At 44.7% G+C, this 13788-nt stretch overlaps 1 long non-coding RNA gene across 1 annotated transcript in view; it reads left to right on the forward strand.

The window, feature by feature from the left end:
• Positions 1–3978: 3978 nt before the first annotated feature.
• Positions 3979–13788, forward strand: part of LOC125700123 (uncharacterized) — a 28056-nt gene continuing 18246 nt past the window's right edge. The window contains exon 1 of the long non-coding RNA XR_007379787.1: positions 3979–4017. This is a non-coding gene — a long non-coding RNA (uncharacterized LOC125700123). The remainder of the gene's footprint in view (positions 4018–13788) is intronic.

Genomic DNA, 13788 nt, shown 5'->3' on the forward strand with positions numbered 1-13788 from the left:
AAAATACAGTAAAGTTGAAATATATGTGAATTTAATGCCTGAGAAACAGAAAATGTGTTATGCAGATGAGATGCATTGACTGAATCAAATGCACTGAACTTCAGAGCCAGCCCTTCTTTGTTAGCACATTAAGAACTGTCCATCCCAGTCTTGTCAGGGCATTCCTGTGTGCCCTACCAAATGAGAATCTCAATTCTTTTTGGAAAAAAAAAAGAAAATTTTGTTTCCTATTCTGTCTTTGAGTCCATCTTTGCAAGGAAGCAACTGGTCTCTGAGAGGAGGAGATGCTGGTGAGGCTTCATCTCCATCAGGCAGGGAGGGAAAGCATGTTTTCAGAATTTGCTTTTAGGATTACAGGATTTGAGTAGACAGACACACGCACACACACACACATAGGAACTGAAGAATTTTGTCTTAATGTCCTTGTCCATTCATAACAGTGACGGAACAGAGATTAAACATTAAGCTTAAAAGAACAAAAGCTTTGGAAAGGAAAATTGCTTGTGGCTTCAGAGCTGGCTTGGAGTATGTAGGCAGGAGGCCTGGAGCTTTGTATGGGAGTTTGGTTTAACCCTGTGAAAAACATCATGGAAGAGAGCTGTGAGAACTTCAGCACAGTTTTCTGCAGAGTTGAACTTGGAAAGATAGGATAGGTTTAAGCATGAAAACAGGTTTTGTTTTTTTTTTCCAGGAAAGCAGAGTTCTAAAATAGTACCTCAGAGGTGTTTGTAGCATTAGATTTTTTGTTCTTAACTTCTTGTTCAAAAAAAACTTCGATTGTTACGTGTAGGAAATTCCATGTTTGTAGCTTATTACCTGTTTTGCATGTGAAAAATTTCAGTCAACACCTAAAAAATTTGTTCATGATGGTTTTGCCACCTGTCCAGTAGGAACTGTTTAACCAGCCGCTGACTTTCAGAACTGCTTCCATAAGATGCAGAAAGGATTGGAAGGTATTTTCCTAAAGACAGATTACAACATCTTTAATTTCAAGCCTGTTAGCAGCTGATAGCCTGTTATCCCAAAACCTTTGCACAGATCTTGACTCATAACCCTCACAATTATTCTTCATCCCACGAATGTTAATATTTACTATATAGTCAATCTCTGAACCACGGGGAGTCATTGCATGCATGGTATAACTTGCACTTCAGCTACATAAAACCATTAACCTTCCACTAATACAGTTAGGTCATAGAAGTCACACTGATGCTGAACTTGTGTGCTCTGTCCCAGGCAGGGATTGGCACCAGAGCAGGTCGCGCTGAGCCATAATTGTAAATTCTCTGGGGCTGGAGTCACCAGCCAGTAATCCTCTATGCACAGGCTCCCCCTTATGGAAATGAAAGATACTAGACAATGCTTTTTTCCTCTTGTCTCAGACAAAACTAATAGTTTGTTACTATGAAGACACTTCTCAAGCCTACAGTAGTATTTTTCAACTCACCGTTTTAAGTTCGGGTGATTATGGAGTGGGAATAGGCTCATCATGGCAAACAGGAATGATGGTGGCAAGTGTATGTATTTATACTCAAAGTGATTTGAGCTCCTTCTGAGGTTGGAATTTCTTGTGATTGCCTGATGGTGAAGAAGGGGACAGGAGCTCTTCAGATGTTAAGAGATGCTGCAGAGTAAATCATAGCTGTAGCCTCCTCTGTCTTCAGAGAAGTGAAAGAAAGTCAGTGGGATAAAATAATTTAGTTCTGGAATAGTTATATTTTGATGCTTTACAGTGGATATTTTGGATTGGATCCCGATGGATCAGAACCATTGCAAGAGTTAGAAATACACACCGTGGATTTTTCCCTTAGCCAATTCTAGTAAAAAGTTTCAAGTTGTTCAGTGAGAGATACCACATGTAGACTTAGATATGTTCTTGCCTTATTGCTTTGTTTTCTCTGTGTGGAAGCAGATACAGTTCTGTGCTCAGGCTGTTCTGACACTCTCTAGCACAGGTGCATGACAACAATAGGCTAGACAGAGCTTTGGATTTGCTCAGTGGAGCAGCTCCTGTGACTGCAGAATATTTCCTGGTGCTGAAGTGCCATAGTTGGAGCTGATGCTGATCAGCATCATCCCACTGATGTCCTGTGTTTTGGTGAAAGGCTCTGACAGCTTGTGCAAGTTGTGGTGACAGCAGTTCTTGCTCTTGAGAGACCAACTTTCTGTAAGCCATATAAATGGATGTTGTTCAAACAATGCCTGAAGGGTCTGTCTGGCTCCTAACATCATTGAAAATCAGATAGAGAGATTGCTCAAACATTTAAAATGCTGGGTAACAACAAATAGTATTGTTAGTTTTTATAGTGCCTGTATTCATAGAAACAAACATATTTAGAATATATTGAAGATGCTGGGCTGGGCCCTTACCTCACAGGCAAAGTCATTCCTTTGCCAGAGAGAACAGAGGGGACATGTCCCAGGGCAGGCTCTAAAGTACCAAAACTGGAGAGGCACATACTGGGCTTTTTTAATTTCATTTTTAGATTTTATTAGTATTATTATTTTCTAGTGTTCTTCTAAATTGTTTATTGCCCAGTTTTGAAACCAGGGTCCTAGTGAAGCAACTGGAATGGACCCTCATGCCGAACTTGAGTCCTTCTACCTGTACAAACTCAAGTCTTCTGCTGGACATGGCTCACAAAGTGGCTGCGGCCTCTCTGATTTGCCCATGTGCTGAAGGAGGTTTACGCCTTCATGGGATCTGTGCGATGCCCTTCTGTGTTCCTGGTCTCATTTCAGTGCTGCTAGGGAAATTGATTTTAATTACACATGCTGCTAATCACCTTATCTCATAAGGGGACATGGCTGAAAAATAAAGAAGCCAGAAAAAGGAAAAAAATTAATTTATGCACTCTGGGGACAGGAGGAGTGACTTGAGTGGTGCATGGGAAGAGAAGTGCTGGAGAGCAAAAGGAAGCTGAGATGATGGATGGTGTGATTAAAAACCAGGCAGCGCTCTCTGCTTTGGCCACAGCGGATGCAGTGGGTGAAGCTGCACGCTGCCGTGCTGCCCATCAGAGCTGTGTCAGTTACCCTGAAACCAGAAGGCCGACAGAGAGGTTTTTCTCTTTCCCTCACAATCTTCTTTTTCAGTTGTATGAAGGAGCAGAGAGGACCAGTAAAGCAGAATTCACAGCAGTGATGTTTCTCAGTATGTTTTCCCTTCATTTGCTTAAAACAAACAACAATTCAATTTTCTCTGGCTGCATCTTTAGGTTTTATTTTATGCAGTCATTTTAAATTTACTTTGATATCTGTCCTTGCAGCTATAGACTGTGTTCTGCAAACCCAACTGAACCAAACTGCGAGTGGAGGGCTGGTGAAGTAGCACAACTGCAGTTTTGTGTTTCAGCTCTGTTGTAAAGCACAGGGATTGTGCTGCAAAGGCATGCAGCGGGACCACGATGCCACCTGGACCAGTTTCAGTGTGCCTGAAGGATCCACCCTCCTCCACCAAAGCTCTTATGCTGGGGGGGATGAATCTGGGTAATGAGCTCTGTGTCTCAGATGCGTGCTTCCTCAACAGAAGTATGCAACTGGTGTTCTGTTGTCAGGGTCCCTGTTTCTATTGCAGTCAGCAGGAAGGTGGCTCAGGACATCATAAGGCCATGGCAGTGCGACCCTAAGAATGTCCTATGACAACCAAAACATGGCTGTGTTGGGTGAGGGGAGGCTATGGCCTGACATTGACCTACTTGTCACCAGTGGGATTCTGCGGGGCTCCATTTTAAGGTCCTTTCTCTGGAATGTTTTCACTGTTGATTCCAATAAAGATCCGGCAGTTGTATTGTATAGGAACTGCTGAGTCACGGCCTGAACCTCTGATTGATCACCTGAGGCGAGCCATGAGTCAGCCAGAGGAGCACAGGTGAAGGCAATTCACCCGTGCTGCTGGAAGGGGTGGAGCCAGGCTCCCCCCACTCCTAGACCTATTTAAGAGCTGGCTGCCAGTGGGGAAGGATCTCTTCTGGAGATAGCTTCTGCTGGTGTTTTGTAGGTGAGCCCAGGATAGGGGTAAGTCTTCTATTTATCCTTTTTTGTTATCATAGTCTGCTTTGCCTAACTCTCTTGTTTATTTTGTGATTATGACATCCTGATGTTCTTTGATTATACATGTATGAAGTGAATTTGTGGGTGATGCTAAGCTGGGAGGAGTGTTGACTCTATGGAGAGTAGAGACCTTGTTCTGAGATCTGAACGAGCATGAGGATGGTCCCCATCTGCATGAGGAAGAACAAGAGCTGGGTTCTTCATGTGGGATGGGGACAGCCGTTGCTGTGTGTACAGACTGAGGGGCAGTGGGCTGGAGAGCAGCCCTGCAAAAAAGGCATCTGGGCATTCTGGTTGGTGGCAACTTGAATCTGAGCTGGCAGTGCCTCCTGGCAGCCACAAGGGCCAGTTGTACCCTGGGCTTGTCAGGTCCAGCACTGGGGAAGCGAGGGAAGCGCTTGTCCTGCTCTGCTCTGTGCTGTGTGGCCTCAACTCCAGCCCTGTGCAGGTTTGGGTGCCACAACACAAGAAGAATGTAAAGCTATTAGAGAGTCCAAAGGAGGGCTGTAGAGGTGGGGAAGGGTCTGATGGCACGTGTGTGAAGAGCAGCTGCGTTCCCTGGGTTTGCTCTGCCCAGAGCAGAGGAGCTGAGGGCAGCCCTCATGGTGGCTGCATGGTGGCTCCTTACAGGGAGCGCAGCGCAGCGCCGGGCTGTGCTGTCTGTGGCAGCGACAGGGCCCAGGGAACAGCATGGAGCTGTGCTGGGGGAAGGTCAGGTGGGTGTTATGGAAAGGGTCTGCACCAGAGGACGGTGGGCACAGCACAGGCTGCCCAGGACAGTGGGCACGGCCCCAAGCTTTTTTGGCTCAGGGAGAGCTTGGACGCCGCTTTAATACATGGGGTTTGAGTTTGGGTTGTGCTGTGTGGAGCCAGGGGTTGGACTTGATGATGCTGTGATTCCCTTCCAACCTGGGATATTGTGCAATTCTGTGATGTAGGGAGAAGCTATGGGAGAGATGCACAGGAAAGGAGATGCTCTGTATCTGTTGAAGAGAACTTGCCACGTTCCTCATTTTCCATTTTATGGACTTCTTAGACAGATTGAAGGGCAGGGAGTAGTGGGGCAGAAGCAGCAGTAAATATGTCTGACAGGGTCATAGGAAGTTGTTGGCTCTTTCTCACATTGCACGCTGTGGCTCCCTTCCTGACAAACTGGACAGCCAGCACTCTCTGTAGTGTCCCAAACCATACTCAATAATTTTGATTGACTGGGAAAGATTGACCAGGTTTTTTTTTTTTTTTAAGTGTCTAATTGAAGTGCATCAGCATAACATGAAAATCAAAGAAATCGTAATAAGCACTGCTGGTGTAGGAGGGACATTGCTGAGGCTGCAACATTAAAGAGCAGATATATATTAGCTTCTCTTCAGGGTACATTGAATATTTAATGCTGTTATATAGACCAGATCTGAAAATACATAGACCAGACCTGAAAATTATGTCAGAAGTTCATTTTGCACCTTTTCTATAGCTATGGTGGCATGTGCAGCGAAAGCAGATTGAGTACTTTTTACTTAAAACGATGACAAATTCACATTCATACTGGCTGAGTATCGTAGCTTTCTCACCCATTGCCTGAGCTGATTGGCTTGCCAAGTATTGAGAGAGGTTCTTATAGTAGCCATAAAAAGTACCCACCAATAGATCTGTTTCTCATTCCTTTATGGTCATAGTGATTTTGTTCACAGTGAGCACCAGAGTTCCAGTGGGGTTGGACTCTCCTGCTGCAAAGTTGTCTCTGCTGGGAAAAAGAAATATTCCCAGTTCACACTTTCCCTTTGCTAAAGGATCCATCCATACATAACATGGAAAGTGCCTTGAATGAAGGAGGGGAAACTGCATCACTGCTGTTGTGCAGCTGGTGCTGCTGTGCAGGCAGGAGCTGGACCTGGCTCTGGTGCTCCCTGAGCCCCATCACGGTCACATAGGCCTTTGTGGTACTGGGAATGGTTAAAAGCAGGCAAGGATGACTGTGCTTGTTTCAGAAACACTAGTAGGACAGCTGTAGCTGTCTGGAAGCGATGCCTGGATTGATGGGACACCTTGGTTACTCATGGTGGCAGGGCAGTTAAGCCAGCAGGCACTGCAGGTGAAGGTGAGAGTTAGAGGAGGCCAAAGCATTTGAATGTGGCTTCCAGTTAATTCTTTCAATTCCATGATTTTATGACACTAAACCATTTATGAATTTGCTGGAGATTTGCCATTTGTTTCCTGTGCTGAGGAGAAAAGGAAAGCCCCTGGACTTAAGACGGCTTTGCCTGAGTGCTTCCAAAGTGTGACACTTCCATTTTATTTCGCATCACAGAATGGCCTGAGTTGAAAAGGATCACCATGATCATCTAGGTCATTGTGTTTCAACCCCTCTGCTATGTGCAGGGTCATCAATCACCAGACCAGGCTGCCCAGAGTCACATCCAGCCTGGCCTTGAATGCATCCATGGTTGGGGCATCCACAACCTCCTTGGGCAACCTGTTCCAGTGCTTCACCACCCTCTGTAAAAGTCTTCCTCCTAATATTGCATTCATTTAGATAGATAGAAAACTTCTCATTTGGAAAATGCATGTTGCTTTGACAGCAACATGAACCTTTTTGTTTCCTGGCACTCATGGGTTTGTTTCAGGTGCATGGGTGAATGGAGCACCTTGGCCCTGAAGGTGGTGGCCCAGTGGTTCTGAAGCCACTGCACACAGAAAGGCATGGCCAAGGCCTGCTGCTCACAGAGGGGAAGGTGATGTCAGGCAGCTCCTGCCAGAATGCAGACCACATGCCTCTGGGGTTGGGTTCGGGTTCAGTTGGGTGCTTACCCTTCTCTAATTTTGCAGTAGCTGAAGTGACTATCAGTGTTATTCTGGTGTGTGATGACTTAAGGAGGAAGGCTGCTACCTTGGCATGATTGTTTGCACTCCTGAAGGCAGAGATTGAAATGCACCTTCTAAGGTGGTAAATATGGGCAGAGGCCCATGATCCCCACCCGCAGATGGAGGATGGGTGTGAGAACTCTGGGTGAAGGCAGCAGTGCCTGGTGCTGGGCTCTAGTAGCAATTGGTACAGACTCGTTATGCCTGACATCCTTCCCTCCGTGCTAATCATTTTTCCATTTCAACAACGGCTGTTTACAGCAGCTGCTGCCTTATGTTTAGTTTGATCCTGTTCCAGATTTTGCAAGTGATTAAAATGCTGCTAATAAAGATATTTTAACTAGGATTTACATGTTGATTTGCCTTTTCCAGCTACAAAATGCCTTCCTATCGCTTCTTTTTGTCATCTGCACCGGCACAACTGCCTGCTTGGCAGCTCTGAGCACCCAGGCAGTGCTCATTGCTGTCAGCCCGGCTCACCCAGCCACCGCCGTCCTCCCACGGGAGCAGCAGGGAGGTGTGGGCAACGCTCAGATTCTGGAAGGAATCCTGGTGTCCTTGCAGTGCACGATAGAGAGATTATCTTACATACATTCCCTTGTATGTTCCCTTGGTTTACCACATACTTGAATGATTTCTATTGGAATATTATAATTACATTCATATGGCCTAATGGCAATGGCAGTTGCAGAAATTTCCACATAAAGCCCGTGCTGTAGCCCAAGGCTCCAATGCAGTCCACATTCTCTACTACACCCATGCGCTGTGCTGTAGGGGAAAAGCCCCCTCACTAGTCTTAAAGAACAAGGAGTTTCCTGCCATGTTCTTAATTCTTTGGCTTTGAAACCAGCAGGTTTGCTGAACTGGGGTTGGAGGTGTGAGCAATTTCCATCTTGCCACCCATAAAAGGTGAGCATGGGGTGGACACCAGCCCTGGCCTGCTGCATGCTGGCACATCCAATGAGGTACTGCAGGTAGGGCTCAGCAAACACCCCAACCTTACCTGGGGTTTTGGCAGGAAGAGTGCAGCAGCAGAGGGTGCTCTTGGTGCAGGAGCTGGGGAGAGGGCTTGTGCAAAGCTGAGAGCTCCTTGCAGCAAGCCCAGCCGCGCTCCTTTCCCTGCTGCCTGCTGCTTGCCCCTCCTGCTGCAAATGCAAACTCTCCCTTCTGAACTGAAAGAAAAAAAGAAGAAGAAAAAAAAAAAAAGATGACTTTGGGCTGGTGCCAGCATGCAGAGATGTTATTGTGGATTGGCATCTGGCCGCGATGCTGGAGCAAACCAGTTACCTTGGAGGAGGCTGTGTAGGAGTGCAGAAAATGCACAATGTGACTCAGTCATTTTTAATTATCAGTGGAGAAGAAGGCGAAGCTCCTGGTGGGTTTTGTTCAGCAATTCATTCTGTAACTGCAGGGTCATGCTGTTGGCTAGGTTTGAATGACCCTGAATACATATCCACTGCTACTGAAATGAGTAGTGTGCTTATGTTTGATAAAGGAGAAGTAAAATTAATGGAAATTTAAGACGAGGCAAAATTCTTTAGAAATAAAGATCTAAAATACCATTTAATGAACACATTGTTGATTTAACATTTACTGAAAATCCTCTCTGAAGAGTACATGATTTGGCAGACAAAAAGCAGGAATAAGACTTGAATTCTGTGGCAAATGATCTGCTCTTTTTTATATCTCTTCATGTCTCTTTCCTCCATTTCTTTTTTTGTCTATCACACCTATTTAGATTGTCAACCCTTTAAATCTGCTCTGCATATATATACAGTCTGGCTTGTTGGAGACCTGATTTGAATTACGTCTTGAACTGCTTATACAGTACTAATTACATTAATAATAATTGACTTCAGTGAGCTTTGGATCAACCTCTGACAGAATACATTTACATCTCGTTAGTTCCCCTGATGGAGTCATGCTTGTGTTTCTTCTACAGACATAGGGGGACTGCAGGAGGATCTGTCTGTCCAGCTGCAGTGAGCCCTCTGGCCGGGATGGGGGGGAGCAATATGGTGCCAGGAGCTCCTTGGAGCTGGCTTGAGGAGAGCCCAGTTTCCAGTGGATCTGTGCTGTGATACTGACAGATTTTGCTGTCTAAAAGATACAGTTCCCCACTGAAGCTTTTGCTATTTGACATGAAAAGCATGAGGGATGTGTCCACCGAGGCATCTAGATGGGCTAAGCTGATTATTTCTCCCTCTCTCACAGTAGAGACTCCATCCCTTGAATTCTTTGAATCAAAGTTAAAAATATCTACTCAAACTCAAACAGATGTTTTTGTTTTACTATAGCAATGACAGGTAAGCTTCTGTTGGCCAGTGTTTTTCAAGAGGTTATTTAACCTAAATGTTTTACCCTCCTGCAATAGTGATGACTCAGCTGACCCAGGTAAGGCATTAGTTGATCCAGTGAGTATTTTGTCAGCAGAGACGTGTTGTTGGTTCAGGTACCTGTGCTGTCATTTCCTTTGTTGCAGTGAAATACCAAAGTACCTACAGTGTCTTTTGGTATTGTGTAAACCCTTCTGAGATCGCTGGAGAAGAAATGGGCGTTTCAAGAGAGAGCTTCAGCTGTAGGGGACGTACGCTCTTTGGGAATCAGCAGGCAGTCCTGCAGTCAGTAATCTCACCTGGTAGTGGCAGGAGATCTTTTATGTTTGGTTTGCAGAGTATGTAAGAACACTGCTCTTTGATATCCACGTTGATCCACAGGGAGAATATGCTGGAAAAGAACCTTTGATTTCAGCATTCTGAAGGAAAATATGTATGTCTCCAGCTCCCAGGACGGAGTGAAAGCGGGAACGTTGGGGGATGTTAGGAGCAAGAGACAGAAATAAGAGAAGGAAGAAAGGAATGTGAAGACAGAAATATTTGACTGTTTGCCATTTTTCTTTCCCTTGATGACACCTTGGAGCTACCTCAAAACCAAAGGTTGGCCTGGGAGTATATAAAAGTGATGTTTAGCTCATAGCAGAAGAGAATAATGAATGGCAGTGGTTGTGGGAAAACCCTGGGGAACCTTAGGCTGCTGAGGTATGAGTGTGAAGACCAGATACACAAATATGTAAAAAAAAAAAAAAAAAAAAATCAAAACAAAACAGCCTGTAGCAAGCTGGAAATTAAATGAGAGCTTAAATAAACCAAATGAGAGGATTTTTATTATTTTGCTAATGAGTCACAATTAGTAGAGCTTTATTTTCCTTTAATGTTAGAGATCTGAATTCTTTCAAAACTCAGTTTTTCATTCAAATGAGGACATAACGTTGGCTGGGGTCCGTTATGGAAACATGGATCAAAACCATGGTGACAGATATTCTCCCAGCTTTTCCACATCCTTTCTGAAGGGATTGTTTAGTCCAGGCTTCACGGACACCGGGGAGTGGAAAAACTGCTATGTTAAACCTTTGAGCATGATTATAGCTATTACTAATTAAAAGAAGGGTGCTCTGTGAAAAGCCTGTGAAAGTTGCCCTAGTGCTGACTGTGGTGGTGTCTGGAACTGGGATGTCAAACATGCAGATTATCCCTCTTGGGTTAGTTAAAAAGCATTGAAGTTGCTTCGTCTGCCCATCACCTCTTAAATCCCTATTTTCAAATTAGCATTATTCTAATAAGATATGCTGAGATCCCGCCTGTTCCTTATCCAGCTGGGGATATATTAAGACTGTATTTCATTAGCCAATAATATATTGACCTTATTGTATGATGGCTGCTTTGCAACTCCTGTTCTTAGTACCTTCTGCGGAGGATCTTGATGTGCTTTCAAAGAGTGAATTTAATCCTGCTGTTTTTGTGTGTGTTAAATTTGTGTTATCATCCCTGTTACACACAGGAAAGAACTCCAGATTGGTTACTTTTCCCATAGCCTACAAAATTTGTTGCAAAGCGTTTTGTGAGATGCAGGTTTTAATAGCATTAGCAAGACAGTTTGCTACTCTGATGTAAGATTCCACACAGATAATGATGCGAATTAGAAGCTTTAAAAGTGGTGTAAATGGCAGCAGAGGTGATTACAACCAGAAAAATTAAATTGTTGTATGTGAAAACCTCTCTTACACCAGCAAATGTGTAGTAATGCAGGCTGACCAAGCTTCAGGCATTTTGCAGGGAATGAATTAGATTCTAGGTAACTGCTTCCAGTTACCTTGAAAGAGCGAAGTGATTCAACCGTATCAGGGTTTTTAAAGATAAAAACCTTTGTTCCACCCAGCTTTTTCCAGATAGAAGTCTTAGTTTCAGCTGTAAATAACGTGACCACTACTACCTTGGATTAGGGAGGTGTTGCATGGCTGCATCTTGCTGGAAGAGCCGTGACTCCTGAGTTGGTGTCACTGTAAACCCCATTCTCAGCACACTGTTACAGAGTGAAACCTGTAACACAGCCTGTGTGTTTGGCTTTCATTATCACAGTCTAAATAACTATTTGCCCACACTGGTTTAGTTCTTACAGGAACGAAGTTATATCTTCCAGACAATGAACTGTGTGCTGAGTATGGCGAGGCACGGAAGCCAGTGACTTAACACTACTGCTTTACCTACTGTAACCTACTGCATGAATACACGCAGTCCTCCTGCTGCTGTTGAATGTTATTTGCAGTTTGCTCCTTATCCCAAACTGCTTATAGACTGGGAAGATGCTGATTATACTCTGGCTCCTGCTTTGGCTTTAGTTCATGACCTCTTGTTTTCAAGCTTCAGAAGATATGGCACTGTGACAGCAAACTATAAGACACGTACACTACAAGCCAATCTCCTCCTGAAGTCACATTGCAAGGCTTTTTCAGCCAAATGCTTGCCAGTGGAGTGCCTGTAATCTATGGTGTATGTCTGGGATTTGATTAGAAAAGGTAACTCTATAGCCTCTGTGTGCTGATACAAATTCTCCTGCCTGTGTGGTATGATGCAAGACCACAGCCACTATTTTATGATGTAGTTCTCAGACAGCATGCTAGTAAGTGAGTCATTTCCTACCTTCCTTTGGAATTCTACTCTGTGCATTCTGGGAAACCTCTTATACGTGGCCACTAGGATAGAAGGACATGGTTCAACTGGAAGTGCAGAAAGACTTTATCCCCTCTCTAAGTGCTGTGGAAGAGGTAGTATTTTGACAGTGTGTGTTGCCTCCCCTTTACAAAAAGACATGGCTACGTTCACCTCATCTGTGGGCATGCCTTTGAGGCCACAGTTGTCAATTGCTTGCACTACCTTGCTGCAGGAACACCCTGATATAACTCCATCTGTTACATCCTCGGGGGGAACATGAGAGCATCCTGCCCTTACTGTGACCTTCGGCCACTTCTGTGTGCAATGTGCCAGCCCTGTGCCCTGGGGTACTCCATGTAAGGAGGTCTGCACCTGGAGGCCAAGTCACAGTTCCTGTGCAGGGATGCCTTTTTCATTGTAATATCTCTTTGCATGCTTTTGAGAGCTGCAGAATATCTTTGGGGAATGTATACACAGTTATGGTGCCAGCATCATGAGAAGGTAGCTGCAGAGATGCATGCAGGGGTAGGCATGGAGATGGAAATGGAGCCGTGTGACAGGGAAAATGGCTGAGGATGAACATGTTTTATTTTAGGACAGAAACACTTCTGTCTAGAATGGAGGAGGAAGCCAAGGAGCAGTAAGGATGCCACCTATGGCCAAATTGTTGTGATACAGAAGCATGTCCTTACTGTAGAGTACGGATGTGCATCTCATCATCTGATGAGGTCACCATCATCATGGTGGTGCCTGTAGGGTAGGAAGATCCCCAGAACATCATAGTTTTGCATGGAGCTGGGGCCTATGGTGTCACCCCTGTGGTTTGGTCACGCTGATGGAGCTGCCCCATGGGGCTGTGCTGCTGCAGTAGCCCTGAGCCATGGATCCCTCAAGCAGACCCCCTAGGAAAAATACATATGATTATTCGGCATGATTTACCCTTGCCAGCAATCTGTGTTAGAGTTCATTGGTCATTGTGGCAACATGTGACTTCAAGGTACAGAACAATGCAAAATTTGTTCTTACAGTGTAAGTCGATTTCCATGTACAAAACCTTTGCTACTAGTGTGACAATATATAAGCCTGTAGCTAGTGGAAATCAGATGCTGTTATGAAACTGTGATAGATTTATGCCACGTGAACAATGGAAGTCTGTTGTTTCGATGATATGATATATGCTGCAAGTTTTTGGACTATATATTTAAAAATAGAAAATGTTTCAAAGCTCTGATACATGCAATAGAAGACTTATATTATGGTGTACAGATTTGTACTCTCAATACTCTGATATGATTGCCCCTCTACATCATCTCCTGCTGTCTGTCAGTGCCTGCTGCAGTACATGGAGCTTGTAACTAACAGTGCACATGAAGGATAACATCTAGTAGGGGAGTATGGGAATTTCTGCTGATTGACTGGAATGCAGCATGAGGCTGCATGTGCTAAAATGAGGGGACAAATGTGTAAAAGGCCTTTAACTGAGCTTAAGAATTATGGCAGATTTTTACATTCCAGTTTTCTTACGTATAGATAGCCATATTTGGCATGCAACACTTCAGAGTTTTATGGAGTTTTCATATTACATCCAACCTCTTCCATGTGCCTGCAGAACATTCTAACTCTTGCCTAGCGAAGAGCCTAAACTCCTGCTCCCAAATGCCACTCACACTGCTATCCCAGTGGGGTGGACCAGGAGGTGAGGGCTTTGTATTAAGATGGACCTCACTCTCTGGTTGTTACTGGGAGCTCAGGAAGCTCAGTCCCTGCAGGTTGGAAAGGCTGTGGGCAAAGAAGCCCCATCTCAGCAATGGGAAGAGCTCACATTGCTCCAGTAGGTGCAGGTGACTGCGCTGGCATCTGATACAGCCCATCTCAGCCTTGGTGTGAG

Source organism: Lagopus muta, chromosome 14 (assembly GCF_023343835.1).
Source record: "Lagopus muta isolate bLagMut1 chromosome 14, bLagMut1 primary, whole genome shotgun sequence".
NCBI classification, from domain to species: Eukaryota; Metazoa; Chordata; class Aves; order Galliformes; family Phasianidae; genus Lagopus; species Lagopus muta.